Below are 14,028 nucleotides of genomic sequence, written 5' to 3'. Positions count from 1 at the left end.
TAAGTAACCTAAAACACAAGGGATTCATATGGGCATGGCTCAGTTGATATGATAGGTATCCCAAGTGCCAAGTGCAATAAGAATTCGACCTAGTTTTACACTTGTTGCCAAGTCTAAACCCGCAAACCCAAAGATCTTACACACGTTCACGAAATGTCGAATCAATTGGATGTTCATGCATAAAATGATCTAAGGATCATTCGTTCAAATGATGAAACTCCGACGGAGTTTCAAATTTCTAGGACCATGGGCCAACATAATTAGGAATGGGTTGGAGGATACCCTAAACCCTGCTACTCGGCTAGAGGTAATTCCGTGGCCGGGGGACGCCATTCAATGGGTGGAATGATCCTGTGTAATGATGCAACACATGTGCAAAAAGGTTGCAACATCGTATAGACTTGAGATTTGTCCACAAGATAGTTTTGTCATCTCTGGAAATGAGGTTGGCAAGTTATTGAAAGAATTTAACTTACAAGAGGATGAGTAATCATCCTGTTACTCACTTTTCTTGGGGGATAATTGCCAAGGAAAAGGAAAGTTAGGTATTTGCCTTGAAGCAAATGACCAGACAATAAACTAAAGCGACATGGTCGTTGGAATCTACCATAATAAAACCTAAAGTATTGGTAGGGTATGACCCTAACCTAAGAATGATAGGAATCTTGCCAAGTTTCAATTGATTCCGGATCGAATGCGGGTTGCATTCGGAGAAAAGGAGTCACTCCTTAACAGTTTGCCAGCTAAACGATCACTGGAAATTGATTGTGCTTGTAACAGTTTAGAAAGCACTGTTTGCATTGTTTGCTCAATGAACTAAAGGATGAGAATATATCTAAATACTTCAGGTTGAAGGCCTGAAGGGAGAGGCAGCTTCAGTTACCCTCGACTGCCTGCCTGACCCTAACCAAGGGGGTTGTTAGCCGCGTCGGGAACGTGGACCGAACCCGCCGCGAGAGGTCTCTCCGTTGAGTTCTACTTGGAGCAGGAGGACGCTTGGGTGCCTGAGGGGGCTCTGGCCGTAAATCCCTCGCCTTCCGGGCCCTGCACAAGAGGCTAACGTGACTCAGGATTGGATCTCGAGGCCCGCATACTAGTCTACGGGCGGAAGCTTGGATTAGTGATCCCTGGTGGATTACTGGATAGCCTTCGGGCGGATTATAAATACGCCTACGGGCGGGAACTCCTTGTATTTCAAAGATAAAAGGATAAAATGATAATAAAGAAGTTGTTTGGCATTGTTTTCTTTATGTCCTGTGATAAGATTACGTGAAGGAACCAGTGCATAACAGGGTTAATCAAAGAAGCTGTTGGTATATGTCAAACTAATGTGGTAGGTAATTACATCACTAAAACAAACCGAGGAAAGTGCGGAGGATGGACCATGGGTCCGTCCTATGGATGGGTGGTCCCGGTTAGCCGGGAACTTTTCTCAAAGTCTTCGACGAACAGAGGATGATCGTCATCTCCGAAACAAGTAACGAGAACGATGACTTAGAATTAACTATTACCCGATTCACGCTGTTTTAGGGGGACGGGATGGGACTATGCCTTATGGCAGAGAGGTCAAGCCTTGCATCCCTCTCGTTTCCCATTCTCCTTGAACCAAGTGCAGCGTGAATCCGCTTCGGACCTGGCGTTTCTGCGTAAAGTAGTTCGCTCGGGTCTGACGCTAGTTGTTGCTAGCTAACAACCAAACAGGAAAACCCAAATTCAGGTCGATCCTAAGTGGGAATGGCCAGGATACTTCCGCTATGTGGCAGACGCGGGAAGACCTAGATCGCAAGTCCCGTAACATTCCATGGGAGTGCCGGGCGGAGCCTTCTAGACATCCTTCCCGATGGACTGCTAAGACGTGTCCGGGATGATTCTAGTGGACACGTTACAGTTGGTATCAGAGCAAACCAACAAAGGACTTGTTTTTAGGAAATTTTAATAAGAAGAAGTAAAGCAAATGTTGTGTCCCAAACATTTCCTTACTTTGATTACTGTCTTCCAGAATTATGAAGCATGGAACAGGTTCTTAGTGTTCTGAGTCATGTTTATGACCGCGATGCATTCCACAAATTATCGACAAAGGGTTGAGATGATGAACATCTTAGACCGCATTTACAATCCATCGCCTATGTACGTGGAACAGAGATGGATGGGTGTTTCAGGGATCTATTACATAACTGCCTATCGACCTGCGTACCTTCAAATTAACTTGAAGAGAATCAAGTGGATGGAGGATTTGAAGATCGTAAAGCTGTTCATCTTTGTTGAGGCTCACGCAAACGCGACTCTACAGGTTGGAGGTCGAAGGGTTAACCAGAATAAGTATGTGTACGGAGAAGTAATTCAAAGAATCCCTGCCGACCGAATTAAGGTTTTGGGACGTCATGAGAAGAATGGATATCAAAGGAAAAGATACCCTAATCTTCCAATGAACTACCGATTCCTGAAGATCGATGACCCCAATCCGTACTACTACTCAGTTCCTGTAGCTGAATGCAACAACATCTTATTCTCCTCGAATTAATGTATTAACTTGTTCCATCGGCCCAAGAAATAATTATACCATGAAAGGGCTATGCTGATATGAATGGAATAAAACTTTTTCCCGATTGTCTTGACTGTGAATATTGATAAAAGTAGTAAAGTGAATTGGTCACTTAGCTGAAGGAATACGTGGACGTAGTTCTGAAGAGTTAACAGAACTCCCGCTTTAAAGAGAAGTAGATCATGAGATCAAGCTAGTAATAGGAGCTGCGCCAATTGCGAAGAGACCCTATAGAATGTCTATTCCGGAAGCTATTGAGTTGAAGGAACAACTCAAGCAACTGTTAGATCAGGGCTACATCTGGCCTAGCAACTCACCATGGGGAGCTCCAGTTCTATTCCAGAAGAAGAAAGATGGGACACTTCGACTATGTATTGATTACCGTGGGTTGAATCAATCAACGGTCAAGAACAAGTATCCTATTCCTAGAATAGATGAGCTTCTCGATCACCTTCAAGGTGCAAAGATCTTTTCCAAAATTGATCTCAGGTCAGGTTACTATCAAATCAGGATCAAGGATGAGGATATTCCAAAAACAACCTTCAATACAAGATATGGGCACTTTGAATTCTTGCTTATGTCATTCGGGCTTACAAATGTACCTGCCACCTTCAATAGATTAATGCAGGATATTTTTAGACCATATCTTGATGACTTCGTGCTTGTCTTCTTCGATGAAATTTTAGTCTATTCTAAACAGGAAGAAGATCATGAACCACAACTACGGATTGTGTTGGAGACAATGAGGTCTCATAAGCTGTATGCAAAAATGAAGAAGTGTGCATTCTTCAAACGTCAGATTGAATATCTAGGATTCATAGTATCATCAGAAGGAATATCGGTAGATCCAGCCAAAGTCAGAGATGTGCTTGAATGGCCAATACCAGTATCCGTCAAAGAGATACGCAGTTTTCTTGGCTTGACAGGATGGTATAGGGTCTTTATCAAAAACTATGCTTTGATTGCAGCACCTCTTACCGACTTATTAAAGAAGCAGACTTCTATTACACGGTCAACTCCCGAACAAAATAGCTTCGACCAATTGAAGCAATGTTTGGTATTAGCACCTATTCTGAAACTTCCTGACCTCAATAAGGAGTTCGAGGTAGTAACTGATGCCAGCATTCTTGCCTTGGGGTGTGTTCTTATGCAGGAAGGTCATCCAGTAGCATATTCTTCAAGGAAATTGAAGAGTCACGAAAAGAATTATGCCACTCATGATCTGGAGTTATTAGCTGTCATCCATGCTCTAAAGCTTTGGAGACACTATCTGTTGGGAAACAAGTTCACTCTAGTAACCGATCATAAGAGCCTCAAATGGATTTTTACCGAGAACGAGCTCAACATGAGGCAACGTCGATGGATTGAAATATTGGAGGAGTATGATTTTGAAATCAAGTATCGACCAGGGAAAGAGAATGTAGTTGCCGATGCACTCAGTCGCAAGGCATTCCTAAATTCCCTAATCTTGCAGAATCCATCAACGGCCAGATCTCTGGCTACAAAGGTATCTATGCCAAGCAACCCTATACTCGAACTAGCTAGAGAGGAGGCATGCCATGACTTAGCCTACCAAGCAATGATAAAAGAAATATCTACCAAGGATCAGAATCCGAAGTTACAGGCCAAGTATCATGAATTTTCTATTGACAATGGACTTATTTATTACAGAACAAGGTTATGTATACCAACAAGTCAGTCACTTAAGCAAAAGATATTATGGGAAGCTCATGATTCCCCTTTCGCAGGACATCCTGGCTATGCAAAAACTCTTAATGCAGTTAGGAAAAGCTACCATTGGGAGAGGCTCAAAGGTGACGTCCTCAAATATGTCACCGAATGTTTGTCTTGCCAACGTATCAAGGCTGAACATGTCATGATGCCAGGAAATTTGCAACCACTTGACATTCCCCAAATGAAATGGGAATTCATCAGTATGGATTTTGTGGTGGGCTTACCCCAAGTCCAAGGAGGGTACAACTCCATTATGGTTGTAGTTGACATGCTTACTAAGGTTGCACACCTGATTCTAGTAAAGACAAACTATAAAGCCTCCGACATTGCTAGAGTGTTTATCAAAGAAATATTCAAGCTACATGGGCTACCTAGAAGGATCGTTAGCGATCGAGATTCTCTTTTCACTTCACACTTCTGGAGAGCTATCTTTGAAGCTATTGGAACTCAGCTCTGTTTTAGCACTGCCTACCATCCCCAAACGGATGGACAAACAGAACGAGTAAATCAAATCATTGAGGATATGCTTAGGGCTTACTGCCGTCGAGAGCCGAAGAGGTGGATTCAATACTTGCTGTTAGTAGAATTTGCTTACAATGCTTCTTACCAGCAGAGCATTCAAATGACGCCTTTCCAGGCATTGTATGGTCATGATTGTCGAAGTCCCCTAAATTTTTCTGATCCTACCCTGAGAGTGGAAGCTTCAAGACAAATGTTGGAGGACATGGATGACCAAATAAGGTCAATAAGACAAGACATACAAGCAGCCAAAGATAGACAAAAGGCATATGCGGATTTGAAACGCCAAGAGAGGGTCTTCGGAGAAGGAGACATGGTCTTCATTCGTGTACGTCCGAAAAAGAACTCTTTATCTCTAGGAGAATGCAAGAAGCTAAGTCCAAGGTATTGTGGACCGTATAAAATCCTCAAATGCCTAGGACCCAATGCTTATAAATTGCAACTTCCTGATAACCTAAAAGTTCACAATGTATTCCATATTAGTCTCTTAAAAAAGTATGTACCCAACCCAAATCATGTACTTGATGACCAACAAATTGTAATGCCTAGTCAAGGAGTCCTTGAACTAAGACCGGAAAAGATTTTAGATGTCAGGGAGAGACAGTTGAGATCTAGAACCTTGAAAGAATGCCTCGTCCAGTGGAAAGATTATCCCAAAGAGGATGCTACCTGGATGGATGAAACTTCTCCCAATCTTCAATATCCCCAGTTTACCTTGAGATGAGGACATCTCGATTCTTCTAAGGGGGAGAGAATGTAATATTTCCGCGTACCACGTACCGTAAATATTAACTTACCGCACGCCGTGTAAACCCTGTGCAAGGGTATTCCCTACTTCGTAATTATTGGTAACCTCATCCACACCATGCACGCTCAAAAATGAGGCCTCCATGTCGAGAATTAAAGGCCGGGGTTGAAGACCGTAAAAGCCGCGAGGAAACAACCGCTTGGGAAGGGCAAATGGGATAAATTCAAGGCAAATTTTTTTAATTATTATCCCTTCCCCCAGCCGATGCATGGCTGGGGGAGAGGGAGTGTGGAGGGGGGATGGCCAAGGTGGAGTAAAGTCAGACTGCATGAGGGGGAGTCCTCCACGTGTGTGGAGGCCCTCTTCCCCACCCCCCCCCCATGCCTATATAAACACCCCCTAGCTAGGAGGTGCTAAGGGGTGCTGAGGAGGTGCCAGACGTGAAGGGAGGAGGCCGGGCTGTGAGCAGGAGGAGGTCACCGTCGTGAAGCGCCACGCTGCCGCCAGTCCGCCAGTCCGCCAGCCGCCCAGTTCGCCAGCAGCCCAGTCCGCCAGTCGCCAGGCCATCTCAGACCGCCGCCGCTCTGGATTACGACTCCCCCCCCCCCACGTGGCTGCAGGAGTCCAGAAGCTTCTTAGAAGCTTCTTAGAAGCTTCTAAGAGGAGGGGGCTTCCTTAGCCCCCCTCCCACCACATTTCCCAAAGGCCCATTCATACCCCTCCCCGGGACTTTGAAGAGGGGAAGGTGAAGCCCGTAAGGACCCCCACTAGACCCATCGAAAAAGGCTTTTCGCAAAAAGACTTTAAAGCCCTTTTTTCGCAAGCGCCATCCCGCAAAGGAATCTTCCGCATACGAGGAAAAAGGCAAAAGTCGGATGGCCGCATTCCGAGGCAAGTCAATTCGTAGACCACAAAGGAAAATCAGAAGCCGAATCTATCCCTACGATGGCCCCAAAAAGATCACAAGGTGCGACCGCGGGAGGTTCATCTCCAAGTATACAAGTGGATATCTCCCCGAGCCCTCAAGTCCAGGTTCTTTCGAGTTATTTTCGCATAAAGAAATGATTAGGCGCGCTTAGTTCATAAGGGAGATTGCATTTTTACGCTTAATTTTAATGCATGTGGAAATTGGAAAAAAATACATTTGATAAAGTATCTCTTGAAACATTAGGCAAGATTGAAATATGTCATGAATTTGAAACGAGTTATCCACCTTAGAAGACTGGTTGCATGTAGTTTTTTTTTGGTACATTATCAAAGTAATGAGCCTAAACTTAGGGCAAAGAAATGGAATTTATAAGTGCATTCTCTTTCGTCCTAGACATGGTAGGAATAAGCGTGTGCCGCATGTTAGGTAACATCCTCCTCGTAATGATTTCATGAGGAAAGGTTAACACCCATAAGATATTATCCGAAAAGAAATAATAGAGTACGAAAATGATCTTATGGACCTGCAAATAGCATGTAAAATGGAATGAGTTAACACTAGCTTTAGTTTGGTATAAACTTCGTTACTACAATACATGTAAACCTGTAATACATTACTTTCACATGCCATAAGATCCGCAGTAGTCCTATCCCTTCCTTTTAGTTAAAGTCAAAAGGCGAGATAATTTGAAGAGTAATCTACATAGGGCTTACTAGGATTTAGGTCAAGGGATAACACCTACAACCTTGTGTCTAAGTATTTGCATTTCATGCTTTTATAAGCCATGCAATCATTCCTAAATGTTACATGATGAAATGAAGTTTGCGAAAGTAAAAGTGCGACCCTTAGATACAACAACATCGTAAGTGAAGTTCATGCAATACTAAGGCAAGAGTCGATTTAATTTATTTGCAAGCATCATCCTCCATGCCATTTATAAGATCGGGGTTCTTTATCATGCCGTGAAACAGAAGTTAATAAATCCCTCACGCGAATCATAACGAAGGGAGTTATTGACTAAATGCAAAAAAAAATACTCCTTTCCTACATGACCAATGCACTTTAACAATAATCCTAGGCCATATGTGGCTTCCACTTGGAAGATGCATGACGAGACCGTTTGCAACTAAGTTCACAAGGAGAATAAGTGCTTTTCATTCATAACTTTGTAGATGCATGATATGCACGGATCCTTTATCTATAATTTATCGAATGTACTATTATCACTACCCATGAATTAATGATAACGTAGTATGAATTTCCCTATGGAGTTAAGCGTATTTAAAACATCTCTTCATGTGGGAATATATTTACGGAACCTGGATTTGTGGATCCCCGGTGATATCCACGTGTAAGTCCGGGGAAGAACCTCCCGCAGGTGCGCCTTGTGTCTTCTTGGGCGCCATCGTTGATGACTCTAACTCCGCGGATTCCTCCTATCCTTGGCAAAACAACCTCCACGTCTATCCGCTTCTCCCTTATGCCGGAATACCCATCACAAGGTGTGGGATTTTAAGCTCACTGGGTAAAGACCGTGTGCACAGGGCTTAGGGCCTTCCCTTTAGAAGCTTCTAGGAAGCTTCTATCCTTTACAGAAAACGTGGGTGGGAGAAGTAATGATTGGGGGGGGAAATTTTACGACGGCAGGGGGAAAAAGAAATTGTGAAGAAAACCCCTCTGATCGTGGCGGCAGCCTGGTGGAAACTAGTGCAGCACGGCAGCGTTCATCAACGCGTCGGCCTATCCCTCCTCGGATGCAGCTCGATGACTGCCGACCTGAGCAGGCGGCGACCCCAGGCTCCACTTCGCAATCCTCCTCTCCTCCTCTGCACGGCGATGAGTTCTCAGAGCCTCCTCCTCCTCAGCACGGCGAGTAGTATCCCCCCCCTCTACACGTAAGCGGTTGTTTATATAGGCATGGGGGGGGGGGGGGGAGAGAAGGGCTCCCCCACGTGGCCCCTTGCATGGGTTCCCCCCCCTCCCATGCAGCCCACGACTCATCCATCTTAGTTAGGCATCATTATCTTCCCTCAGCCAGGCTTCGGCTGAGGGAAAAAAAAGAAAAAGAAATTTACCTAAATTCCCATTATTATCCCTTGTCCTCCTCCCAAGAGGAGGTTCTTATGGGAAATATACGGTTTCGAAAAACCGTGACTTGTATGGACTCAGTGGAGGTGTGTTAGTTTAGATTATCCCGTTCGAAACTTCACTGTAACCTTATTATTTCCCTGAAACTTCGCATGGCCGGAAATATTACACATAGTCAGACATGTCTTTGATAATGCAACATATGAGCTGACAGAATTGGATGGGATAGTGCTTAGAGTGCCTATTGTAGGAAAAAAGATCAAGATTTTCAAGAAAAGAGATGATGAAGATTATGCATTGAAAGAATTTTCAAGAGAAGAGCAACGAGAAGAAACTTCAATGGAAGAGACAGATGATATGACAAATAATCTTGTTGATCTACCGGAAATGCGTAATGATGAGATTGATCTGTTTGTGGATCTTGATGATAACGATCATGGGTAGTTGGCCCATCCGGAGGATGCGCAGGATTAGAGGGGGTGGATGTTGTATTGCTGTGCATTCGAGGTGTGAAAACCACCCAAAAATTGTGTGTGTGCTTTGATACTTTGTACATACTTAGTTGTTGTGTTTACATTTATTTTCTGCGTATGAGTATAGTGGGGAGGAGTTGGAGGCATAGTGGTGAACATGATGAGATGCTTTCAGCCTATGTTGAGCAAGGTCAAGTGGAAAGCACAACTGATGCTGGTAAACATGTTACACATATTCGTTCAGGACTTTGTCTTCTCCTTCTCCAGCTACATCAAAAATACCTAATGATACCAAACCTCCACATCCAGGAGTTGGGAAGAAGGAGGCCAAGCATTGAAACGTGCTATGAGAAGCATGGAGCATGGAGCACAGCTGGAGGCCGCTTTCACTTATCTCTCGGCAGATTCTGCCTTCCAGGAAGAGCTTGCAGGAATCCTAAAGGATTACGTTGGGTGAGAATCACAAATTTATTTTGCAGAGAGATTGATAGAACATTATAAGCAAGGTCAAGACGGGGGGGCCTCTTATTTATCTCAAAAGAGAGGATTTGAATCATACAGGTGCTCACAAGATCAACAATGCCATTGGGCAAACTTTGCTGGCTAAGCAGATTGGTAAAAACCGTATCATAGCAGAAACTGGTGCAGGGCAGCATGGAGTTGCCACTGCTACAGTGTGTGCTCGCTTTGGGTTACAATGTGTTGTTTACATGGGTGCCAAAGATATGGAACGACAGGCTCTTAATGTATTCAGAATGAGACTCCTTGGAGCTGAGGTACGTGCTGTCCAGTCTGGTATAGGTACGTTGAAAGATGAGACATCAAAAGCAATAAGAGACTGGGTTATAAATGTAGAGACCACACACTATATTTTAGGGTCCATAGCTAGACCTCACCCTTATCCAATGCTAGTGAGAGATTTTCACGCAATTATTGGCAAAGAGACTAGACGACATGCTCTAGATAAGTGGGGAGGAACGGAAGGGAAAAAAAAACATGGAAGGAGAGTCGCTAATTAGCGGATTCAAAAGCTAAGGAGGGAGGGAAAAGCAAGCCTGTGGGACGAAAAGGAAGGAAGGCGAGGCTAATCTGGGAGAGGAGAAGTCTGACGACTGTTGATGAGGCTTCATCAATGAGAAAATTTTGGGAAATCCTGGACTCTGCTGCTCCACTGGGGAAGAAAAGCTAATTTGTGACGAGAGTGCGTGACAGACAGGAAAACGTGATACACACACACAGACATTTGTTTTCTGCTTCCTTGTTCGTTAGCAATTCTGCTTTCGTTGGCCCAACGAGGTTTCAGTACCTCAATTCATAATGCTTATCTTCAAGGAAGAAAGGAGGAATCGTCACCTGCTCTAGGGAAAAACGGAAGAAGAAGTCGTCAATTGGAAGGAAGGAACGAAGAGAAGAGAGTAAAAAAGAAAAACAAAAACTGGCGTGAAAAGAGATGGAGAATTCTGAGAGACAGGAGATAGACAATTCTCAATGCTAAGGCTGAACCGAAGCTTCCTATTTACAGGCACACCCCGCTCTCTCTCTCTCGACAACGACATTGTACTCTGTTCATAACCCTCACACACGAGGGACTTTCAAGGCAAGAAGTCACCATGGTTTGACATGGCGGTCTGTCATGGCTTCACTTCCTTCCCCGCTAACCACGGGGAAGAAAGTATGCTCGTGGTGATGCAACGTGATGCAATTGTAGACTCTGGCTACGCGTCAACAGCGCATGCAGCCCCTCCTTCGCCTGTTCGCAGAGTTTTAGGATTTTCCAAATCGTGATCATCTGCCATGGTTGCTTCACGAGTTATGGAGCAGGGTAGAGTGATTGCCATAGCAGATTAGTTTTCATGTGTTGCTGTTGTTAACAGGTGGCTCGTTACAGGGAGATGCCATTGCACCCATGGTCTTCTTTCTTTCTACCTTTTGGACTGGTTGCGATTGCCTTGAGGGGGTTTTGTTGGCACTCATCAGGCTCTGCAACATCAGCAAAAATTTGCCTTCATTAGGAGCAAATATCATCATCTGCAGAGTGAATTTCAGATCATGGGATCTACATGTCAATAACTTGCAGGGAATCATCCCCTCATCTTTTGAGAATCTCCCAAACCTCCTCAAACTAGACTTGTGAAATAATAACCTCGTGGGAAGTTTTCTTAATAACAGCTAAGCTTTGTATCCAATCTCTTTCCCCTTCTTATTATCTTGGAACATAAACTGAATTCTGTCTGAAAGGAAAAATTACAGAACAGGGTACTTTAGCTTGCCTTTTCCTCTAGTGTTGAATATACTTCAGACAAATACAAGTGTTGCAAGCTCCCTTGGAAAGCCGTTCCTTACACAAATATCACTTATCTACATGTATGACATGCTGAAGCCTAATCAAAATTTATTGATTGAGTTCTGGAATTATTGTATGGCTATTAAAAACATATGACTCAGAGTTGAATGCTAGAACTAGTTTGATGATGAGTTTAATCTCTGACATTGGATTATTCATTTGATTGATCTTCCAGCTTGACATATATCAAGGTCTTCTGAAGACGCGACTTTGCTTTCACAAACCCTCTGACAACTTTTCATGTAATGATAAGCCAATCGTTACATTCAGTTTGGGGAGAACAACGTTGTATTGCTTTTGTCTACTGGAACTGTGTAATAGTAGGGTTTTGGGTCATGGATCTTTAGGAATCGATAATTCATTGGAAGTTGAGGATACCCTTTCCGTTGGAATCCATACTTCTCATGGCGGCCCAACACTTTAATCCTGTCGGCTGGGATTACACGGGTTACTTCCTCATATACATATGAGTTCATCTCAACCCTCCAACCTCGTATATGTAGAGTTGAATTTAGGTGAGCTTCCACAAAAACGAACAGCTTCACGACCTTCAAGTCTTCCAACCACTTGATCCTCTTTAGGTTGGTCTGTAGATAAGCAAACCGGTGGGTGGCTATATAGTAGATTCCTGAAGACCCCGTCCATCTTCGTTCTATGTATAGGTATTCATTTAATTTGTAATTCATAATTCAAACAGCGCTAAAAAAAAATCTCCAGCAAGCACAAACATTTCCATTAAAATCGATCGTGTTATTTGGCAAACTGTTAAGGAATTATTCTTTCCCTTTTGAGTGTATCAGCACTCGTTCCCAAGGTGTCTTGTAACTTGGCAGGATCCTTTATAGTTTGGGTTAGGGCGTACCTTATTAACCCAACTTGGTCAACCCTAAAGTTCATTAGATACTTTAGTTTCCGGTTTATAACTTTCCTTATTTAGAAAGATATTCACGAATACGTCCTTTTGCAAGATAACTTGCATAAGGATCTGCCATCCTTGTTGAGGTTATTTACCCTTTCGTCTTGTGAACCAGTCACAAGACTACATGACTTCATACTTGCTATGCAAGTCCTGCGTTGAAATAATCTGTTTAAGTTTCTTTAAGCTAACGTATGTCGAACCTAGGGTTTCTTTTTAAGAACCTCAGGGACAAACCCTATTTCCTTATCTTTACGACTTTATTGACCCTACAATAAGGAAAGTAGTCAAGTGCTTAAGGTATAAACATTTCTTTGGTCTTTAAATCATTTCCAAGGCATATTTTTCTCTTCAGCATGGTATTTCTAAGTTTAGATTGGTTTGGTTATCTTTTTGAAGGTAAGATTGATCGCCTTGTCACGGTTTTGCTATCCTTGTGACAATTGACTTTCCAGTCGATACAATTCAATTTAATCTTCCTTTTTCCTTGCAAACGAACTCATGCCAAATAACAATCATTTCCTTTGCTAAGATGTGCAATTAGCAATGATAAATTCCTAATAATTTGAGCAACGAAAGAAACCTTTCATGAATTTAATCATTTACAATGATTCGTTGCAAAAAGGAATAGGACTAACGGTGCAAGATACAATTTCTATACCCTCAAGATTTAACTGAAATATACTACAATAGTAAATAGATAATCTTGCTCGTAATTCGTTATAATGCATGATGCTATTCGAAGGAAACTATGTTCTATACATTATCATTTATAAGCTAAACTCCTTCATTATAAATAACTCGGACAATTATATCCTATCCCTAACAATTTCTCTTTGCATGATTGACTTAAAACCGATTTAAAGCCAAGAAAAAAAAACATGGTTTTGGGGTGAGATATCCATATGGATACCGGGAGATGACCCTCTCGCAGCTACTCCTTGGACTTTCTTAGGCGGCATCGCAGTTTCAATGTGAAGGTAGCTTTTACTCTTTCTTCCGCATTTCCACCGACTCTCTTTCGAGGCAAGGTACCGTTTGAATGGTTGATCATGAGAAGGAATGATAGGACCTTTAGATTCTTAGATTCTTCGAAAACGGAAAGATTTACAAAGCCTAAGAAGGCCCTATAGGTTCTATACTTGGCAAAAAGTTTGTGGGTGAGTGTGGTTTTGCAACCACATGAACCCTTGGAGAACTTTGGCTTGGGGTAAAAGTATAGAAGGAAATTATTCTCTTCCCTTGCACTTCCTCTACATTTTTCTTCTCCTTCCCTACTCCTCCTTCAGTCCTCTTTTTTTTCCTCCCTTTTTACCCTTCTACCTCCCTCTATTGCTTCTTTCTTACCTCTTTTATCTTCTTCTACCCTATTTCACTCTACTCTTCTTTCTCTACTTTATCTTCTTCCACCCTATTCCTCTCTACTCTTCCTCCTTTACCCCTCTTCTATTCTTTATCTTCTCCCACCTTATTCCTCTCTACTCCTCATGGGACAACATCCGGGGCCCATGATGATGGAGGGCTACCGTACTGGTTGTGGTGGAGGCTGCTCCTCCCTTTCAGGTCCAACCTCTCCCTCAAGCTTGGCGCACTGGGTGACGGCACCCCTTGACGGCAGTCTCAGGATTCCCTCCCCCTCTCATTCAATGGCAACCCTTTGCACTATACCCTTAGCCTAACCCTCTCCCTTTTCTCTGGCAGCAGCCCCCCCTTGAATTAAATAGGGGAGGGGAGAA

At 43.1% G+C, this 14,028-nt stretch overlaps 1 pseudogene; it reads left to right on the top strand.

Moving 5' to 3' along the window:
• Positions 1-9,387: 9,387 nt before the first annotated feature.
• Positions 9,388-10,051, top strand: LOC148013777 (tryptophan synthase beta chain 1, chloroplastic pseudogene; annotated as a pseudogene).
• The last annotated feature ends 3,977 nt before the right edge of the window (positions 10,052-14,028 follow it).

Source organism: Lygodium microphyllum, chromosome 26 (genome assembly GCF_053477565.2).
Source record: "Lygodium microphyllum isolate KBCC chromosome 26, Lygodium_microphyllum_v1.1.10, whole genome shotgun sequence".
NCBI classification, from domain to species: domain Eukaryota; kingdom Viridiplantae; phylum Streptophyta; class Polypodiopsida; order Schizaeales; family Lygodiaceae; genus Lygodium; species Lygodium microphyllum.
This window is presented reverse-complemented; position numbering and strand designations above follow the sequence as displayed.